Raw genomic sequence first — 17,104 nt, forward strand, 5'->3', positions numbered from 1 at the left:
TTTGTAGTTGATTAATAAGTTAAAAACTTGGTCAATAAGTTAACCACGTATTTATAGCTTGCAGAATAAGCTAACTATGTGGCACACATATAGAAAACTTGCCTTGCAAGTTAAGATATGTGTCTTGCAAAATCAACATATTTTGGAGGTCCTATTAGACATTACCATATAACTCCTAATTAAGAGTATATAGAAGCAAGAGTGAAGCCTTCTTAACTCTTATCAATATTTTTCTACTCCTTAGTCCTATTTCAAGACTTTCTAGTCTTCTTCTTTTTAACAATAGTCATTCTAGTTCAATATTATATCATCTTTAATTGACATTCTAGTTCTTCTTAGTGATACAAGAATGTATTGAGTATTTCTTTCTTTGAGATTCATGTCCTAGACAGTTTGATAATCTATTGATGCACAATTAATAAATTATAGAACCATGTTGTGAATTACATTCTCAAGGCCCATAGCTATAAATATTACAAACATAGAATTAATTGGTAAGATAATTGAAAGTACTATCTAATTAATATAAAAAGACCAAAATATAATATTCAATATAATTATTATAGCAAATATAAAAATACTTAATTGATCATATGTTAAGGAAATGAATCTCAAAGAAATAAAATTCTTGATACACTCTTCTATAACTGAAAGGAACTAAAAAGTCACTCAAAGTTGATATAATATTAAACTAAAATGGCTATTATTAAAAATAAAAAGATTAAAAAGTCTTGAAACAAGACTAAAGAGTAAAAAGGCATTGACAAGACTGAAGAAGGCTTTACTATTGCCTCCATATATATTCTTAACTAGGAGCTATGTCGCGATGTCCTATAAAATCTCCAAAAAGTATTGACTTTGCAAGATACATATCTTAACTTGCAAGGCAAGTTTTCTATATGTGTGCCACATAATTAGCTAGTTCTACAAGCTATTAATATATGATTAACTTGTTGATCAAGTTTCTTACCTACCAATCAACTACAAATACATATAAAATTAAGCATCATCTATGAAGCTTCTAGAAAGCTTCTCTAAAAGGTCTTATGAAATTAACCCACTTTTATATATTTTTACCTATTCCTATCTAATCATATAGATATTTACAAGAATACTTATGTATGTTTGTGACATTATCCTCCCTTTTAAAGACAAGTTCTACAAGGAGCGGTCTTCATATATTGATGAAATCCAAGATGAGGCAAATTATATTTGCCACATACTTTGATCTTGATTCCCTTCAAAGATCATTGATAGGCCCTCTCAGCCATCAATAGTGTCTCATACTAGGATAAGAATACCATCCTATTATTTGATTATTGTTAAGGCTTTCGTAACTTCATTCAAATAAAATATTTAGAACACCATTAAGAGTTGTTCTTATCTCAAAGATTCTTTGATGGCTCCCATGTACATTCACTAATATCATATCTACTCCATTAAATAAGATATTCCAACCTATTTTGACACAACCTTGAATCTAAGACTTCTTCCACCTCAAATTCTTGATTATTATTCACTTCTATAGAAAGAAGAGGCATTTTTCTTCTTTCCGAGATATTCATTGTCTTATAATATTTAAGAAAGAATATGTGAAATACATGGTGGATCTTCATAGACTCTAGTAGATATAATCAGTAAGCAACAATATTGATTTGTACATAAATAAGAAAAAGTCTTAGCCTACAATAGTCCAACTTATTACAAAGACAAGTAGTCTTGATATTACAACAAAGTAATCATACCTTATCACCTCCATTGAATTGTGGTTATTCCTTGTGATAGGAATCCGTATTTGTCTTTTGTCATTCTTGAGCTTCCTTTAATTGTGTCTTTATTCTTGTATTTAGCTATTATAAATGATTTGTTAAATCTTCTACCATATAATTATCGAATTTTAAAAATTTAAAAGTATTAAGTCGTGGATGATAACCATGATTGGCAAAGAAAGGTATTTTTTAAATAGAAGAATGTACTAAATTAGTGTATGTAAACTCTGCCAATGGCAAAAGAATTGTCCAATCATCTTGATGATAGTTGATAGTACATCTCAAATATTACCCCTGAACTTCATTCATCCATTCCATTCATCCATCAATTTGAAGATGAAAAGCCAAAGAAAGATTTATATCTATCTTTAAAATCTTGAATATAATTCTTTAAAATCTTAATACAAATTGAATCCCCCTATCTGATATAATATCCTTTGGTGATCCATGATAGTGATAGATATTGTCAATGAAAAACTTAGCTATTTTTTTTACCTAAAATAAATTTTATATATAGTATAAAATATATCATTTTGATGAAGTAATCTATAATTACAAATATAGAGTCATATGGACTTGAATTTAGAAGATCTATAATAAAATCTATAGAAATAAAAGACCATAGTTGTTCCAGTATATACAATGGTTGGAGAAGTCTATAGGATTGATGAAGAGGAGTTTTTGATCTTGAACAAATATCATGTAACTAGATAAAGTTTTTTATCACTTTTTATATTTGCGGCCACCAAAAATCTCTAAATATAAGCTCTAAAGTCTTATTGTATCCAAAAATATCCTACTACTGGAAAGTCATGACATACTTAAAGAACACATAAACGTGCTTCTCCTTCTAGAATATATAGATGTCCTTCAAAATAGTGAACATTGTTCTTGAACTTGAACTTTGAAATATGATGAGATTTAGACGAAAGATTCTTAATATCATAAATAAGAAGATCACAGGACATACTTGATTTAATTTATTTGATAAAGGTCAAATCAACAATCAATGTTGATTTCATTGCTAGAAGATGAAAATGATCTGGCTTCAAGAGGATTGTTCATTGTTCATCAAAAAATAAATCTCTTTCTTTTGATATAAGATAAGAACATCTAAAAAGAATATCTAATAAACCTTATTATTTTTCAGATCAATATGTGATCTTGAAATGAAATCTTGATAATAATATGCTCTAATGGGCTTGGCGACAATTTAAAATATGTGCCAATATGAAATATTTGAGATTCTTATGATCTATATATACTGTAATTAGACTTGAAACGCCTTTTAGATAATGATGCCATTCTTGAAATGAATCCATAATTGTAAGAAATCCTTTTCCATAGATTTCATAGTTAATTTTGGCTCCTAAAAATTTGATGGAATAGAAAGCTACTAAATAGAATTTGTCATTTGTTTCTATTTGTGATAATACTATACCCAAGGCAAAATTTGATGCATCTATTTCTGTAAAGATTGCCTTAGAAAATTTGACTCTATATAAAGCTAGATAGAAATAAATTCCTTCTTCAAAGCAACCAATAATGCTTTGACTTCTTTATTCCACTCAAGTTTATTTTTATGAGTCAAACGTATAAGTGGAGTTGCAACTTGAGAAAATTTCTTCATAAAGACTTAATAATTATTGACAAAGACTAAAAAGCATTATATATTTCTTATTATTCTTAGGATCTTTTTAACTATGATAGTTTGGACCTTCTTTGGATCTATCATAAGGCCTTCATTGAAAATAATGTATCTCAAAAAGTTAACTTGAGTAATATAGAATATATGTTTTTTCATCTTTACATATAATCTTGCATCTTTTAGTTTTTGTAATACATGATGAATATGAACTTTATGCTCTTTTGTATTCATAAAATGGATTAAAATGTTGTTTAAGTAATAGACAACAAAATTATCAAGAAACTCATAAAAGACATCATTCATTAGATGTTGGAAAGCAGCAAGTACATTTGTGAGTCCAAAAGGCATTACATTATATTCAAAATGTCCATACCTAGTTCGGAAAATAATCTTCCATTCATCTCTTTCTTTAATGCGGACTAAGTTATATGTTCTTTATAGATCTATTTTTGTATAGATCTTTTTTTAATTTAGTTGATCAAGAAATCTTGAAATTAAAGGTAGAAGATACCTATTCTTAATGATAATCTTGTTAAATCCTTGATAATCCACACACATCCATAGAAATCCGTCTTTTTTCTTCATAAATAAGATAAGAGTCTCAATTAGAGATTTAAAATGGCATATAAAGTTCTTAGCTAAATTTTTATTGAAGTACTCTTTGAATGTAACCAATTCATTTTGTGATAGGTTATAGATTGGTCCAAATAGTGGTTGAGTTCTTTCTTGAAGATCAATGGTATAATCATAAAGATGATGCTTTGGTAGAATATTTGCATTCTTCTTTTCAAAAACGTCCTGAAAATCTTGATACTGGCTAGGAATATCACTTGATATCTTCTCACTATTAGCAATGGGCATGGCATATGTAGCAAAAGATGACCCTTCATTTGCAGCATGCATAAAAGCTCTCACACCTATCAATAAGAGTTTGAATATACAAGACTTATGGATTTCTAATTACCTAGCAGGACCTTAAACTAAACTATAGAAAAAATCAAGATTGCAAGAAATTCAGTCTATCTGAGGGTTATATCTTTTTAACTATAATAATTCTAAAATGATTGGATTAGAAGAAGACTTAATTATATTGAATATTACCAAACTATTGTTACCACTAGTTGCTACTTCTATAAGAATAGTTTCATGTGTAATATCCTTAGAAGATAATGAACGTCCATCTATTACTTCTACATGCACAAGTTTGATTTTCTTAATTAAAGATATATCTTGTATTTTGACAAAGTCTTCATCTATAAAACAAGCTGAGGCTCTTGAATCCAAGAAGGCTAATACTTTGTTATTTTTCAGTCCTAAATAGACTTTTATTATAAAACAAGATGAAGGATCAGAAGAGAGAATAGGACCTCCACTAGATGTTGCACATTATTCCAGCTGCATGGTCCCTATTGTAGCTAAAGCAACTCATTTTTCAAGACATTGTCTTCTTTGGCAATCATGCTTTTATTTTGTAATTGCGTTATTTCTTAAGAAAATGTTGAGCAGTATGTTTAGTTTATCTAAAATATAAGCATAAGCCTTCTTAACATTGTCAACTCTTTTCCTGCTTTGTGAGGGATTTAAAATGTATCGTATCAATTTACATTGGTTCTGGTATTGATAAATAAGTTTCTGAAAACTTAAGAGCTACCATCATTATTTGATTTCTTCCACTCCAGTCATATCTTTGTTCTTGACGTCTTTTAAATAATTAATTATGACATGTAATGGCTTAAGCAATAAATTATTCCAAAGATTTTATTTTTGTATTATCAATAATAAGTCTTTGACATTATCTTTCAACCCGTATCAAAATTGATTGATAACAACTTTGAAATTCTAGTCCACGTCACAAGCAAGGTTTTGGAATTCAACAGCTGATATGATGGCTGATTGTGATTCTTGTCATAAAGATAAAAGCTTGGTCTTTGCTACTCTTTTTTGATTACTTTCTCCAAATATTGTCATAAATACTTCCAGAAATGAATTCAAATTATAAAGAAGTTATAAATCTTTTTCCATTAAATATGCAAATCAAGAGAGAACACTTCTTGATAGAAGTGCACCTATAAATTTGACTTAGATAAATCCATGGAAATATTGGAAAAGATGCAATCTTAGATAAAGCTTGTCTTGTTGCAAAAATCTCAAAATTTTGATCTAGTTCTATTAAATTTTTCAAGAATACTAATCCTTGTCCTCATCATATTTATAGAAGCAAAACTCACTGCATATGGTTGTGAGATCGATCTACTTACTTCCTTCAATTGTACAATTTCTTGCTGCAAACTTCGAATTTTTTCTATAGTCATAGGCATAGTACCTCCATAATTCATGTTGGAAATACATGAAATTTCTACTCTTAGAGAATTGACAAGTTCATGAAGATGTGCAATAGTTGCGAACCTATTTTCACTTCTGCTAAGAGAAATATTGGTAATCTTTCTTTTTATAGAAAATTCAAATAAATTCAAAAAGTTAATTTAAAAGAGGGTAATCCGCAACCTTTAATAAAAATTTCCACAAAGAAGGGTAATCCACTCTCTTTAAGGAAAAGATCAATGTTAGAAAATAAGATTTTTTTTGTTTAAAAGTGAGTAGTCCGTAACCTTCAAAATACAATAATAGAAGTCGAATAATCTATTCACTTCTAAAACAAGACAAAAAAAAGTATGTTAAGACTCTTGCCAAATGTCAAAGACATGAATCTCAAAAAAAAAAAAAAAAAAAAAAAAAAAAATCCTCAACACACTCTTGTATAATTGAAAGGAACTAAAAAATCATTCAAAGTTGATATAATATTGAATTAGAATGGCTATTGCCAAAAACAAAAAGACTAGAAAGTCTTGAAATAAGACTAAAGACTAGAAAGGTATTGACAAGAGTGAAGAAGACTTCACTCTTGCCTTCTTGCCTCTATATATAATCTTAACTAGGAGCTACATGGCGATGTCATATAGCACCTCCAAAACGTGTTGACTTTGCAAGACATATATCTTAACTTGCAAGGTAAGTTTTCTATATGTGTGCCACATAATTAGCTTATTCCGTAAGCTACTAATATGTGATTAACTTGTTGACCAAGTTTCTAACCTATCAATCAACTACAAATACATGTAAAGTCAAAGCAATGTCCATGTAGCTTCTAGGGAGCTTGGCTAAAAGGTCTTATGAAATTAATCTATTTTTATCTACTTTTACCTATTCCTACCTAATCATATAGATATTTACTAGAATACTTATGTATGTCCGTGATATCATATCATCATTCTATTACTATCCATAAAGATCTGCTAAAAATATTTTGATATGTTTTGACACATATTTATTTAATATTTATATTTGTGCAAATGAACAACCAAATCCATATTTATGTAGAGTATTGATTTGGAGCTAGTACAACACAAAAGATGATATTTGATCAGGAATTTGACCTTCAATAGTATTTGTTAGCATAATCATTGAATAGAATTGGTAGTGATATCTTTTAATATATTATGTAAGAATCATTTTTAATAATATTTGTTCATATATAATGTAAGAAATATATTTTTTATTACAAAAAATGAAGGGATATTTTTAGTGTTTTAGAATACTTAAGAAGTACATTTGAATCTTTTTCTTTCAACAAACATATATAATGAAGATGCAGCTATGCAATATGAAAGATTATAAGGTCATACTCCCATTGATATACTATTTAATACAATATAAGCCTTTAACTATCAGTTTGATTATATTAATGGCTCCAAAAAAAATTCCTTAACATATTTTTTTTTGTGAATCTATCTTTAATTTATCTAACTTATAAATATCTTTATCTCTTCCTATTAGATTGCACCTATAAGACCAATAGATTTTGTATACCTTTGATGCATGTCATAGGCATGACATCACTAAATTCTCTATTATTTTTTTCTTTTTATTTTTTGAAAAGAAGAAGTAGAAGCAAATTACATCTTGGATCTTGAAGAAAAACAACAAAAAAATTACTAATAGAACTTTATTGAAAAATTTTGTAACTAAATACAAACTTCTACTCATGTCCATATTGCAAATTATCTTTTTCTCATTTATAAACCTACTATATATATGGCATATCAACAAGAACATTTTGGCACATTATAAATACAACTTTTCACATGGAAAATATGCTATTTTCTTGTAAGAATGGAACCAAATTATATGGAGTTGTATAATAAAGTCTATAACAATAATTAGAAAAGATTCAGGATAAATCATGAGGTTGATCACTTGATTGTTGTAACTTAAATTTTTGCAACATAATTATCTTTGAAAGAGCACCTTATTACATCCTAGTCTTTGTTACATCTCTACTTTGGCAATATCAAAATTTTTCTAGTACAAAGCAATCACTTGGCATTAAAACAATAGTTTCAAGTATTGACACTTGATTTTTACAATATTTATGATTAGATTATTATGTGCCTTAATTACCAAGAAAGAAAATTGAGAACAAATATTGGAAATGAAAATACTTGATTTGGGCTCAATATTGGCAAGCAATTTTATGGTCTAGTAGAGAAGAAGGTATTGCATTTTACATTATTGAAGGTCCATGCCTTATAGTCCAAGAAGACTAGAAAAGACATATTTTGGACATTTTATTGTCTCATTTGGAATGCCTTGCTAACATATAATGCACATGTGTCTAGTAAGAGATGGTATATTACACATTCACAACTTCCATCTTTAATGACATCTTAATCTTATGCCTCTTCTACCAATTATTCATCTTTATTTGACAAATGGAGTCCTTATAATCTTTTTGATTCTCACATTGCTTATTGATACCTATTCTAATTTGGATCCAAATTAATAGATTGCAACACAAGAAACACTAATCTAATTGGCATTGCAACGCTTTAGTACTCCAAAGAATCCAATTCCTAAATAGCCAAGAAGATGTACTCTTAGAGCTTTAAATTGTATACAAACATCATTTATGCAACAAGATTCTTTATTGTTTGAAGTTATAGAGATTTGTGAGATTAAGTAAAGAAAATATAAGAGATGTGGTCAAGTTGGGCATAATGTTTGTAGTTATCCTAGTAGTTTTAGGATAGGCAACTCACATACGGAAGGAGTCCAAAATAATAGTTGAGTTGCGATTGGTAGCCAAGTAGAGAATATTAGCTAATTTATTTTCTAAAGCAAAAGAAAGAGAGAGATGTACAAAATAAATAGACATATTATTAGCTAGTTGTCTAGAAGGAAGAGAGGTCATGTTGTGCATTGCAATATCAATCGGGAATGTAGGATCAACAATTCTCAAAAAAAATACTTAAAATAAGTAAATAAACTTTATGCTAACAAGGATGTTTTTTCAACAAATTTCTAATCATGACATTAAAATGCTTCCATCTTCACACATGATGTCCATGTGTTAAGCCACCAACCCCTCGTATGAAGATTGATTAGAACCCACCGACACCGTCACATTTTTCTCGAACCTCTCCTAGAAAGTCACAAACACAGCAAATTTCTTTTTCTTCCGACGAAGATGGTAAAATAGGGTTTGCCCAAGCTGGCCTTTCGTTTCCACTGGATGGCCACTGCGATAAATGAACCCCTCTGCTTCACAAGTTTTTCTCGAACCCAGCGCAACAATCTCACTTTCCACACGTCCCTTTTCGAAGAATCCAGGCGCATTGACACTTGGTCTGGTTTCGCCGAGACTTTGAAAGCATGACCATGGTTCTTGCATTAATCCTCCTCATCCTTCTATTCCTTCCAACGTGCTCCTCCTGACACGCGATGAAGGTGTCATCATGTAAGTTACTAGCTCCGTTCTGCACTTGCGACGTGAGAAGCACGTACTGGCGGTGCGCCGACAACCAGGGTCCACGAACTACGTCGACTCCCACCGCGCTCTGCGCTAGCACAGACCCACAGATCAGCTCCACGGAAACTCGTTTCGCACGGCGGATTACCGACAGATTTGGAGTGCCGAACTAAAAGTCGATGACGAGCTCGATCAGTGCGGAACCGGGAGGCGTGTCGGTAGAAAAGTCAATAGGGCACAAGAACTTTACAACAAAAGGGTAACAGAACATTCTTATATGATATTCTTTCATGTGGATAGAATAAAAACCATACTTCGGCAAAAACAAAGGGCTCAAGCACCACGTTGTTTGATTAGAGACCACCATTTCCTTTTTTTTTAATCTTCTAAGGGTTTTGTCGTAAAAAAAAAGAAGAGGGCACAATTATCTAAATACACACGTGGTTTAGAACAAGTCAAGGAATTTTAGTTTTCAATTGTTGAAAAGGTGTGGTGTGTTCAAATGCATCTACGCTGGTCTGTAATGTAAAGAATAAGATTTATGAGAAAGTGGATATATTAATTAATTAATTAATAATTGGTCCTGCTTCTTATGTACTATAATTAATTAACTAATTAATTAATTAATTAAAAAATCTCCTTCCTGCATTGTCTTTGGGGTTATTGACATTTAATAATGTGAAAACTTGACATTGGGCAAAAGAAGACATGATACTTCATTTAATTACTTGATCAATGAAGAATAAGTAAATAAATAAAATTGGTGATTGTGGGAAAAAAATCTTAAGGAAGTTGTGCATTTATTTAAACTATCAACCAGAAATTGGTTCCTTTTGTATGTATGTGTGTATGCATGTGTAAAAAATATTAAATGATTGAGAGTTAATTGTTTACAGATTTAGGTTATCATTGAGATTATTTATTTACATTATTTAGGTTACATTATTGAGATTTTATATAAATAGCTGGGTTTGGATCTAAAACAGAAAATAATATTGTTTTAGGAAACTTTAGCATATCAAAACAATCAATAATAAAAACAACACACTAGGACAAATCAGTAAAACCAAATGACCAAACATGTCTGTTCAAAATTCTGGATTATACATAAGAAACCACAACAAAATGTGGGTATTGTCACCTTTTAAAGACTTTTTACAAAACAAAATTGTTAACCATTCAATTGTAGAGGATATATTAATTTGTGCATTATCATTTCATGTCAGGAAAAATTAATAGCTTGCACAATATTTTAAATAAACATTATCTTCATTTTCATTTTTATTTCTCAACTTGTGCAATAAATTAATTTCATAAAATGCACAAATTCAGTATAGTTTAAAGTGGCAGCATCTGAATTCATGTGTTGTTTAACATTAAATTGATGGGTAAGTAAAACAATTGCTTGAAACCTCAAGTAAACCTCTCAGTGATTATAATTTGCAAGTGTAGTAAAAAGTAAAAAGGTCGAAATGGATTCCCTTATTAGACCACTGCAGACACCAAATCAACATTAGATGATCACTTTACATGTAAATGATCATTACTATATTAAAAGAAAAAGTGTATATATATATATATGTGTGTGTGTGTGTGTGTATACCATGAAAACAACGTTAATTTTGCACACTTCTGGGCAGAACATAATTGCCTCCATCGTAAACGAATCCTTGAGTAAAAAGAAAGACATATCCCACGCTCTGTGGGTACATTTCGTTGGAAGAAATATCAACCTATATGTATATGTGTGTGTGTGAATGACACTTGGCTTGACTTGACTATCCAGTCTAGATGTAAACTTCAGTCTGGACTCACGGTCAAATTTGCAGACATTAAACGATATGAAAGCGAAACGGACTGGGAATGTGACGACTGAGACGTGAATGGAATCTCAGAAGTAAAAAAGGAAAACGATGCAGACGACGTTGACCAAGGATTAACCGCGACTCCGTGGAGCAGATCCAGGTGGAGAGAATCCCACAAACGGCACACACTATCCACACGGAGACGGCAGGCGGACAATGGGTCGCTGCAAGAGCGGTTCCACCGAGGAGCGCGTTGTTTCCATTTCTGGGAGTAGCGAAGACGGCGCCAGCTGAGGGTGACACACACACACCCACACTATGCCCTCCCACAAGGTTACCGCCACCTCAAGGAACATGCAGCGCCAGGTAAGCAGCTGAGCACGGCGGGTGGGGGTGGTGCGGGACTGGCTGGTGGGCTGCTGCGGCTGCCACTTCCACCTCCACCTCCTCCAAAAGCTGCCCCTGCAAGACCCGTTCCGCGGTGTGACTTCGCAGCTTTCAGGTCGTTGGGTTATGGGCGACATCACGGGTCCCCAGTGCACCTGGCAACATCCTGGTGTGCTCTGAAACTCCTACGCCAACACCATCCCCTCCAGGCGCTTGTTTTTGTGCTCTCTCGCTAGCCGTGGTCCCGCGCTGCAAGTCGTCGCCATGTGGCTCCGTATTGGGATGAGTCCAAACCACATGAAAATACCTGATTAGACAGACAAACACACTCATACAAACACAGACACACAGAGCGCGCAGAGAGAGACAAACACTCACCGAGAGAGTCAGGCAGACACGCATTGACAGACACACAGACACACAGTGTAAAGCTTGCTTTTTCACCATTTGTTGTTGTTGTTCATGTTGTTACTTTGTTATTACTGTTTTCATACATCTTTTATACGTTCGCACAATAATCAATATACGTGTTGGAATTATATATGAACATTCTTTCTAAGCATGGATTTTGATTGTTTGTGTGTGTCTTTTGACTGAGTTTGGTTGAAGACACTATGCTGAAACAGGGTGCGTTTTCCTGGCCTCAGGAAAAAGTATTGAATTATTTTTTGGCTTTCAACAACCATTAATAAATCAATCTTGTAATTCTTTGAATACATGCGCAACGCTTTATAGTAATTTATCATCAATTACTGTGTAGTTACATAATACAACGATATGAACATTGATTCATATCATAATGAATCACAAATCTGATATAAAACTAGCAGATTTGCAACTTACCAATCTCAATATATGTATGTATGTATGTATGTATGTATGTATGTATGTATTTTTAATTCCATTTTTCACTACGAATATTTGAAAATAAAACTTGAGATTTCTTTTTCTAATTTTCTGTTTGAGTATCTCTGAACCCTAAAAACACTTCTTTTAAACTAAATTAAGTGAAAATCCGTTCTTTTCTTTTCTTTTTCTCTTCTTTTACAGTACAGTTAGTGTAATATCAACTTTGATTTCATGTAGAGCCAAAGCTAAACAAAGCTTTTATGGAAGGGTTTCGAAGGTGTCCGAGGAAGAGAGCTGAACCCAGACATTGTGACACGTAGAACAGCGACACGTAGGACTGTAAATGATCCTACCTGGCAGTTCCTGCAATATCCAGTTGGAGGAAGGGGGGTAGACTCCCTGATGCTCTAAATAAAGTTACATTCACACTGCAAACCCCAACAACCACGCCACTGGATAGACCATAGCTGCATATGTGGCACGAATTATTTTTGCATGATAGTTACAAAGATAACAATGTTTTGGCTTCTATGAAACTTCGCAAACTATCTATATATATATATATATATATATATATGTGTGTGTGTGTGTGTGTGCGTGTGTGTGGAGTGATGTAAAGGAATCCTATACTGGAAGAGGTAACTTGCATATAGTAAGTCGTTTTGGTGGGGATCTTTATGGTTGTTTGTCTTCAAGTATCAATTTAACTGTTTGATGGAATGGCGATTTAGAATTGTTTCAAACATTTAGATAACTTATTTCCGGTAAGAAATGCAGTCTTTGAGTGCTTGATTTAGGCTGTGATGCATATCTTAAACCCCAGCTAACGTTAAGCCATTTGCATAATACCAGCTTTGGTGCAATAAGTTTAGAATTATGATAAACAAAGAAGATAGAAATTAATGGCATAACAAGGTTTTTCTCATTGGAAAATTTTGTACACAACTATTTCTATCAATTAAAGCACACTTTAGAATTTACACGAGATAAAAGCGGCTGTTTTCTGCATCTTCAATATGAAATATTAATTGATTTTCATCAAAACAATGGGACGAGTTTCCTCTTCACGACAAAGAAACAAAGAAAAACAGTCATTCACATCGTTTTGATGGAATTTTAACTTGATAGAGAAATAAACATCCCCCCTCATCTATTTGGTTTTGCATGTTTCATTCCTTACTTCTTTTGAACCGCTTTCTTTTTACTCTCTATTCTCGTCTGAAATGGCTCTAATAGAAATGCAGATTGTGTGTCTATCTTGCACCATCCAATGGAAACTTTCATCTTAAAAAGACCATTCCTCTTTAACAACACGCATTCCACGGCACCACGAAAACAGAGCCAGATGCGAAGAAGACGAAGACGTAGAAGAGGAAAGTGGGTAGTCCTCGGATGGGATGTCGAATCAATTGCACGCTAACTCAACGCTGTGAAGGATCCCAACACGAAAATGAACTTGTTTTCTACAGCACACACCCACAACACAGATTAGAAATAATCTGCGTCTCCACATTTACATCAGCCCCATTTCGGAGACACTGACAGCAATAAATTCCAAAATGTCCCACCAGGAGCTCCAAATTCATCCTCTTGCTCTCCAGTTTCTGAACATGGGACAGGAATTCCACCAGCTTATTTCGAAGGGTTGTCTTTGAACAATTTCCAGGAATTCATGTGAAAAGTTGCAATAATAAACACGGCGAAAGAGAGAGAGAGTCGGCCGCTGCCTTCAAAATTAGGGTTGTGGTGGTGCCAGTTGACAAAAAGAGACGACTGAGCGGGGCAGGCACTGGTCACCTGGAGACAAAAGCACCTACATCAATTCCTCGCTCTGCACCATTCTCCATCTGAATCTTTCTCCAGTTCGCTAACTATCATGACTCATCAATGCCGCTGCAGGATGTGGGCACTACGCCCAGTTTCCCGCATTAGGATTCCACTTGCAGAAGCATCAGAGGTTTCGTCTCTCGATGCGGGTGCAAATTAGCTGATTTTTGTAAGTTAGGTGGTGGATTTGAACGGCGGGAGTGTGGCTTCAGACTCTTTGAATGTTTCTCTGCAACAAACGGCAGTGGAATGATTCTTGCTTTCAAAACCGTTGGTCCGAAAAAATGCGCCACGGTGGGTAAATTCCAATTGGCGGATGGGTTTTCGCCATTATTTAATGACCCTTAAATTCTGCGTACATTATGCACGGTTTCATTTTGTTTTCTGATCAGTAAACCTACCATTTTAGTCCACATGTTTTATCTTAAATTTTTTGACACAAACGGGAGAAACATGTTGCTTAATTTAGGAACGATACTGTGTACAAACGTCCCAAGTACTAATACTCCAAAGTTAGTGCTTATTGAGGAAAGCTACGGTACAGACGTAATCCCCGAGTCCACACTTTCGATTCCCTAACTGGTGTGTACAATTATATTGCTGTCTGATGTTCTAATATGCCCCAAAATTTTCACTCCAAGTCTAGAACCAGTTACTACGTTGCCCATCCAAGATTTTTTCAATCTTTGAAAGCGGATTCTATGTTGTGTGGTTGTCATCACATTTTCATCACAGTGTTAATCCACACAATGCATCCACAACCTAATCTAATAAGTAAGGATTTTACCCAATTTCATAGTCTAGATACTCAAAGTCAGTTAAAAAGATTACAAAGCACCAGTTCCAAAGTACAAGAAATCTATTTCTGACATTGGAATGAAATTTCAGCCTTGATTTGCCCTCTACAGTCATTTATTAGTACCCCTTGATGCCATGAATGTGTATATATATATATATATATATATATATATGTGAATCCTAAGTCAAATACCTGACTTTTTTTTTATTTTGAACCAAATTCTCCACACCATTTAAATGTTACTGTGTTCAATGGTTGTTATATAATTTTAATCAATACCCAACCCATGTGAACAGAGTAGCTCATGCTCAGTCCACACATTGAATTCCAAGGTTCATCAATTAAGTGGTAAATGTTGCCATTTCAAATAGACACAGTTGTGTTTCAAAACAACAGTAAACAACAAGGGGGGTGGCAAGTTGTATTCTTTTCAATGCAGAATATCACTAAAAAAATTGGTAGCTCATATCCCAATTAGGAACTTGGAACCATACCTAATGGATTCTGGTACAAGGTTTATCACAACTGTTTCAAAAGAAAAAAATAACGATTCAAATGTATAGATATAAAAATTAATAATAACACTGAAGACTCTTGTAGGTGTTAGTATGCTTTGATCACTTTGAACTATGGCTGCTGCAACGCCCTCACCTGCCAAAGCTATTATTTCACGACACACGAATTTACTTACACTTGCTTATCTTATATTTACGTGATCAAGCAAGGTTACAACTAAGCAGATGACTCCAATCCAACTAAAAAAGTACAGTTCCAGAGAGCCTTCATGAGGAATATATATATAGATATATATAAAAACCCACACACACACACGGTTCTTTTTAAATCTCTCAACAGTTATTACGCTCTATTAGTTTTTAAACAGTCAGCATTAATTCTGCAGTTGATGGCGTAACTCCTACCCAAATTTATGGATTATCTGTGAATTGTAAATGAAATCGTACTTTACACACAAGGTGGATAAATGGAGTCAGAGCATCATGGTGCTGGAAAACCGAGTGAACATCTCACTAGGAAAAAGAAAAGAATTGTGGATAAGTAATTGCTTTGGTTCATTATGATTGGTGGGTACTGGAGTCTATAAGGAAAAGAGCACGGGATCCAAATTCTCGGCTGTAAAAAGGAAGTAAATGTGAACGAGGTTTCTTTTCTCTGCAACCTCGTCTAATGGTGTTATTATTGGATGGACAAGACCAGTTCGTGATTTGTGAGAACACATGAACAATCCCGAGAAGATGAGGAGCTGCATTTGAATTTCGGGAGCAGGTCCCCACTGAGTGGAAAACCGTGTACTTATTCTGCCGGAGTACTGCTCTTCTGCCAGATTTTTCTAATAAGCTACATTGTTCTAATCTACGCTGTGACTAACCTCTCTTGCTAGATATCAGAAACTGAATCATGAAACTTTAAAACACATCTCAAAGTTCGACGTGAATCAATAACCAAAATAATATATTTATAATAAAAATAAAAAATAAAAAACCTAACGCGTAGAGTTTGGGAAGAGAAAAAAACAGAGTTGAACTGCGAGTTATGGGGTCCCACTCAACGCTGCTGGAACCTTCAAGAAGATGGAGAAAAATCCAATTGAACAACCACATCGTAGCCTTTTCCCCCCAGAAAAACCTACAAAACGGGCCATTTAAAGTAAGCACAAAAAACACACAACACCAAAGTTGAGAAGGCACCACGAATCCAGAATGAAAGTGGTTGGTTAGTGACGAGATCATAATTAAGCCCATCGAGCTCATCAATTGTGACTACGTCTTGGTATCATCGCCCCACACAAAAAACAAACAGAAACACAACCCAAAGGAGGCAACATCAAAAAGACTTGGGGCTTGATTGGATCCATAGCCCTAAAAGCCCTAATTGATGCATCGAATAAGGCTCTGGAAGTGTGCGGCAGAGCATCCCGCACCTCATGGACGGGTGTCAATAATTCTTATTCCCGGGCGTGATTTGCGGCCTGGTCTCACCGGGCCTCAATTCACACACGAGGCATAAACGCAATATTTGAGCGGGTCAGGGTATGATACAGGGTACGGATCTCCCCTGAGGACGAGTCAGATTCCGGAATATGCTTCTGAGGGGGAAGGAGATGAGGGCGGACGACTGAGATTGCATGCGATCGGGAGGGGAGCGTGGCTTGTGGCTGGGAGGGTGGGAACGATCCCGACGCGCGACATTTGGTTT

General features: G+C 33.7%; 1 long non-coding RNA gene across 1 annotated transcript; it reads right to left on the reverse strand.

Moving 5' to 3' along the window:
• Positions 1–13,222: 13,222 nt before the first annotated feature.
• Positions 13,223–14,681, reverse strand: LOC112287928 (uncharacterized). Its single transcript, XR_012218403.1, has 3 exons — positions 14,638–14,681; positions 14,062–14,442; positions 13,223–13,727 (listed from the first exon to the last, which is right to left on the reverse strand). It is a non-coding gene; the product is annotated as an uncharacterized LOC112287928 (long non-coding RNA).
• Between the last annotated feature and the right edge of the window lie 2,423 nt (positions 14,682–17,104).

This window comes from Physcomitrium patens, chromosome 10 (genome assembly GCF_059467195.1).
Source record: "Physcomitrium patens ecotype Gransden chromosome 10, ASM5946719v1, whole genome shotgun sequence".
Taxonomy (NCBI): domain Eukaryota; kingdom Viridiplantae; phylum Streptophyta; class Bryopsida; order Funariales; family Funariaceae; genus Physcomitrium; species Physcomitrium patens.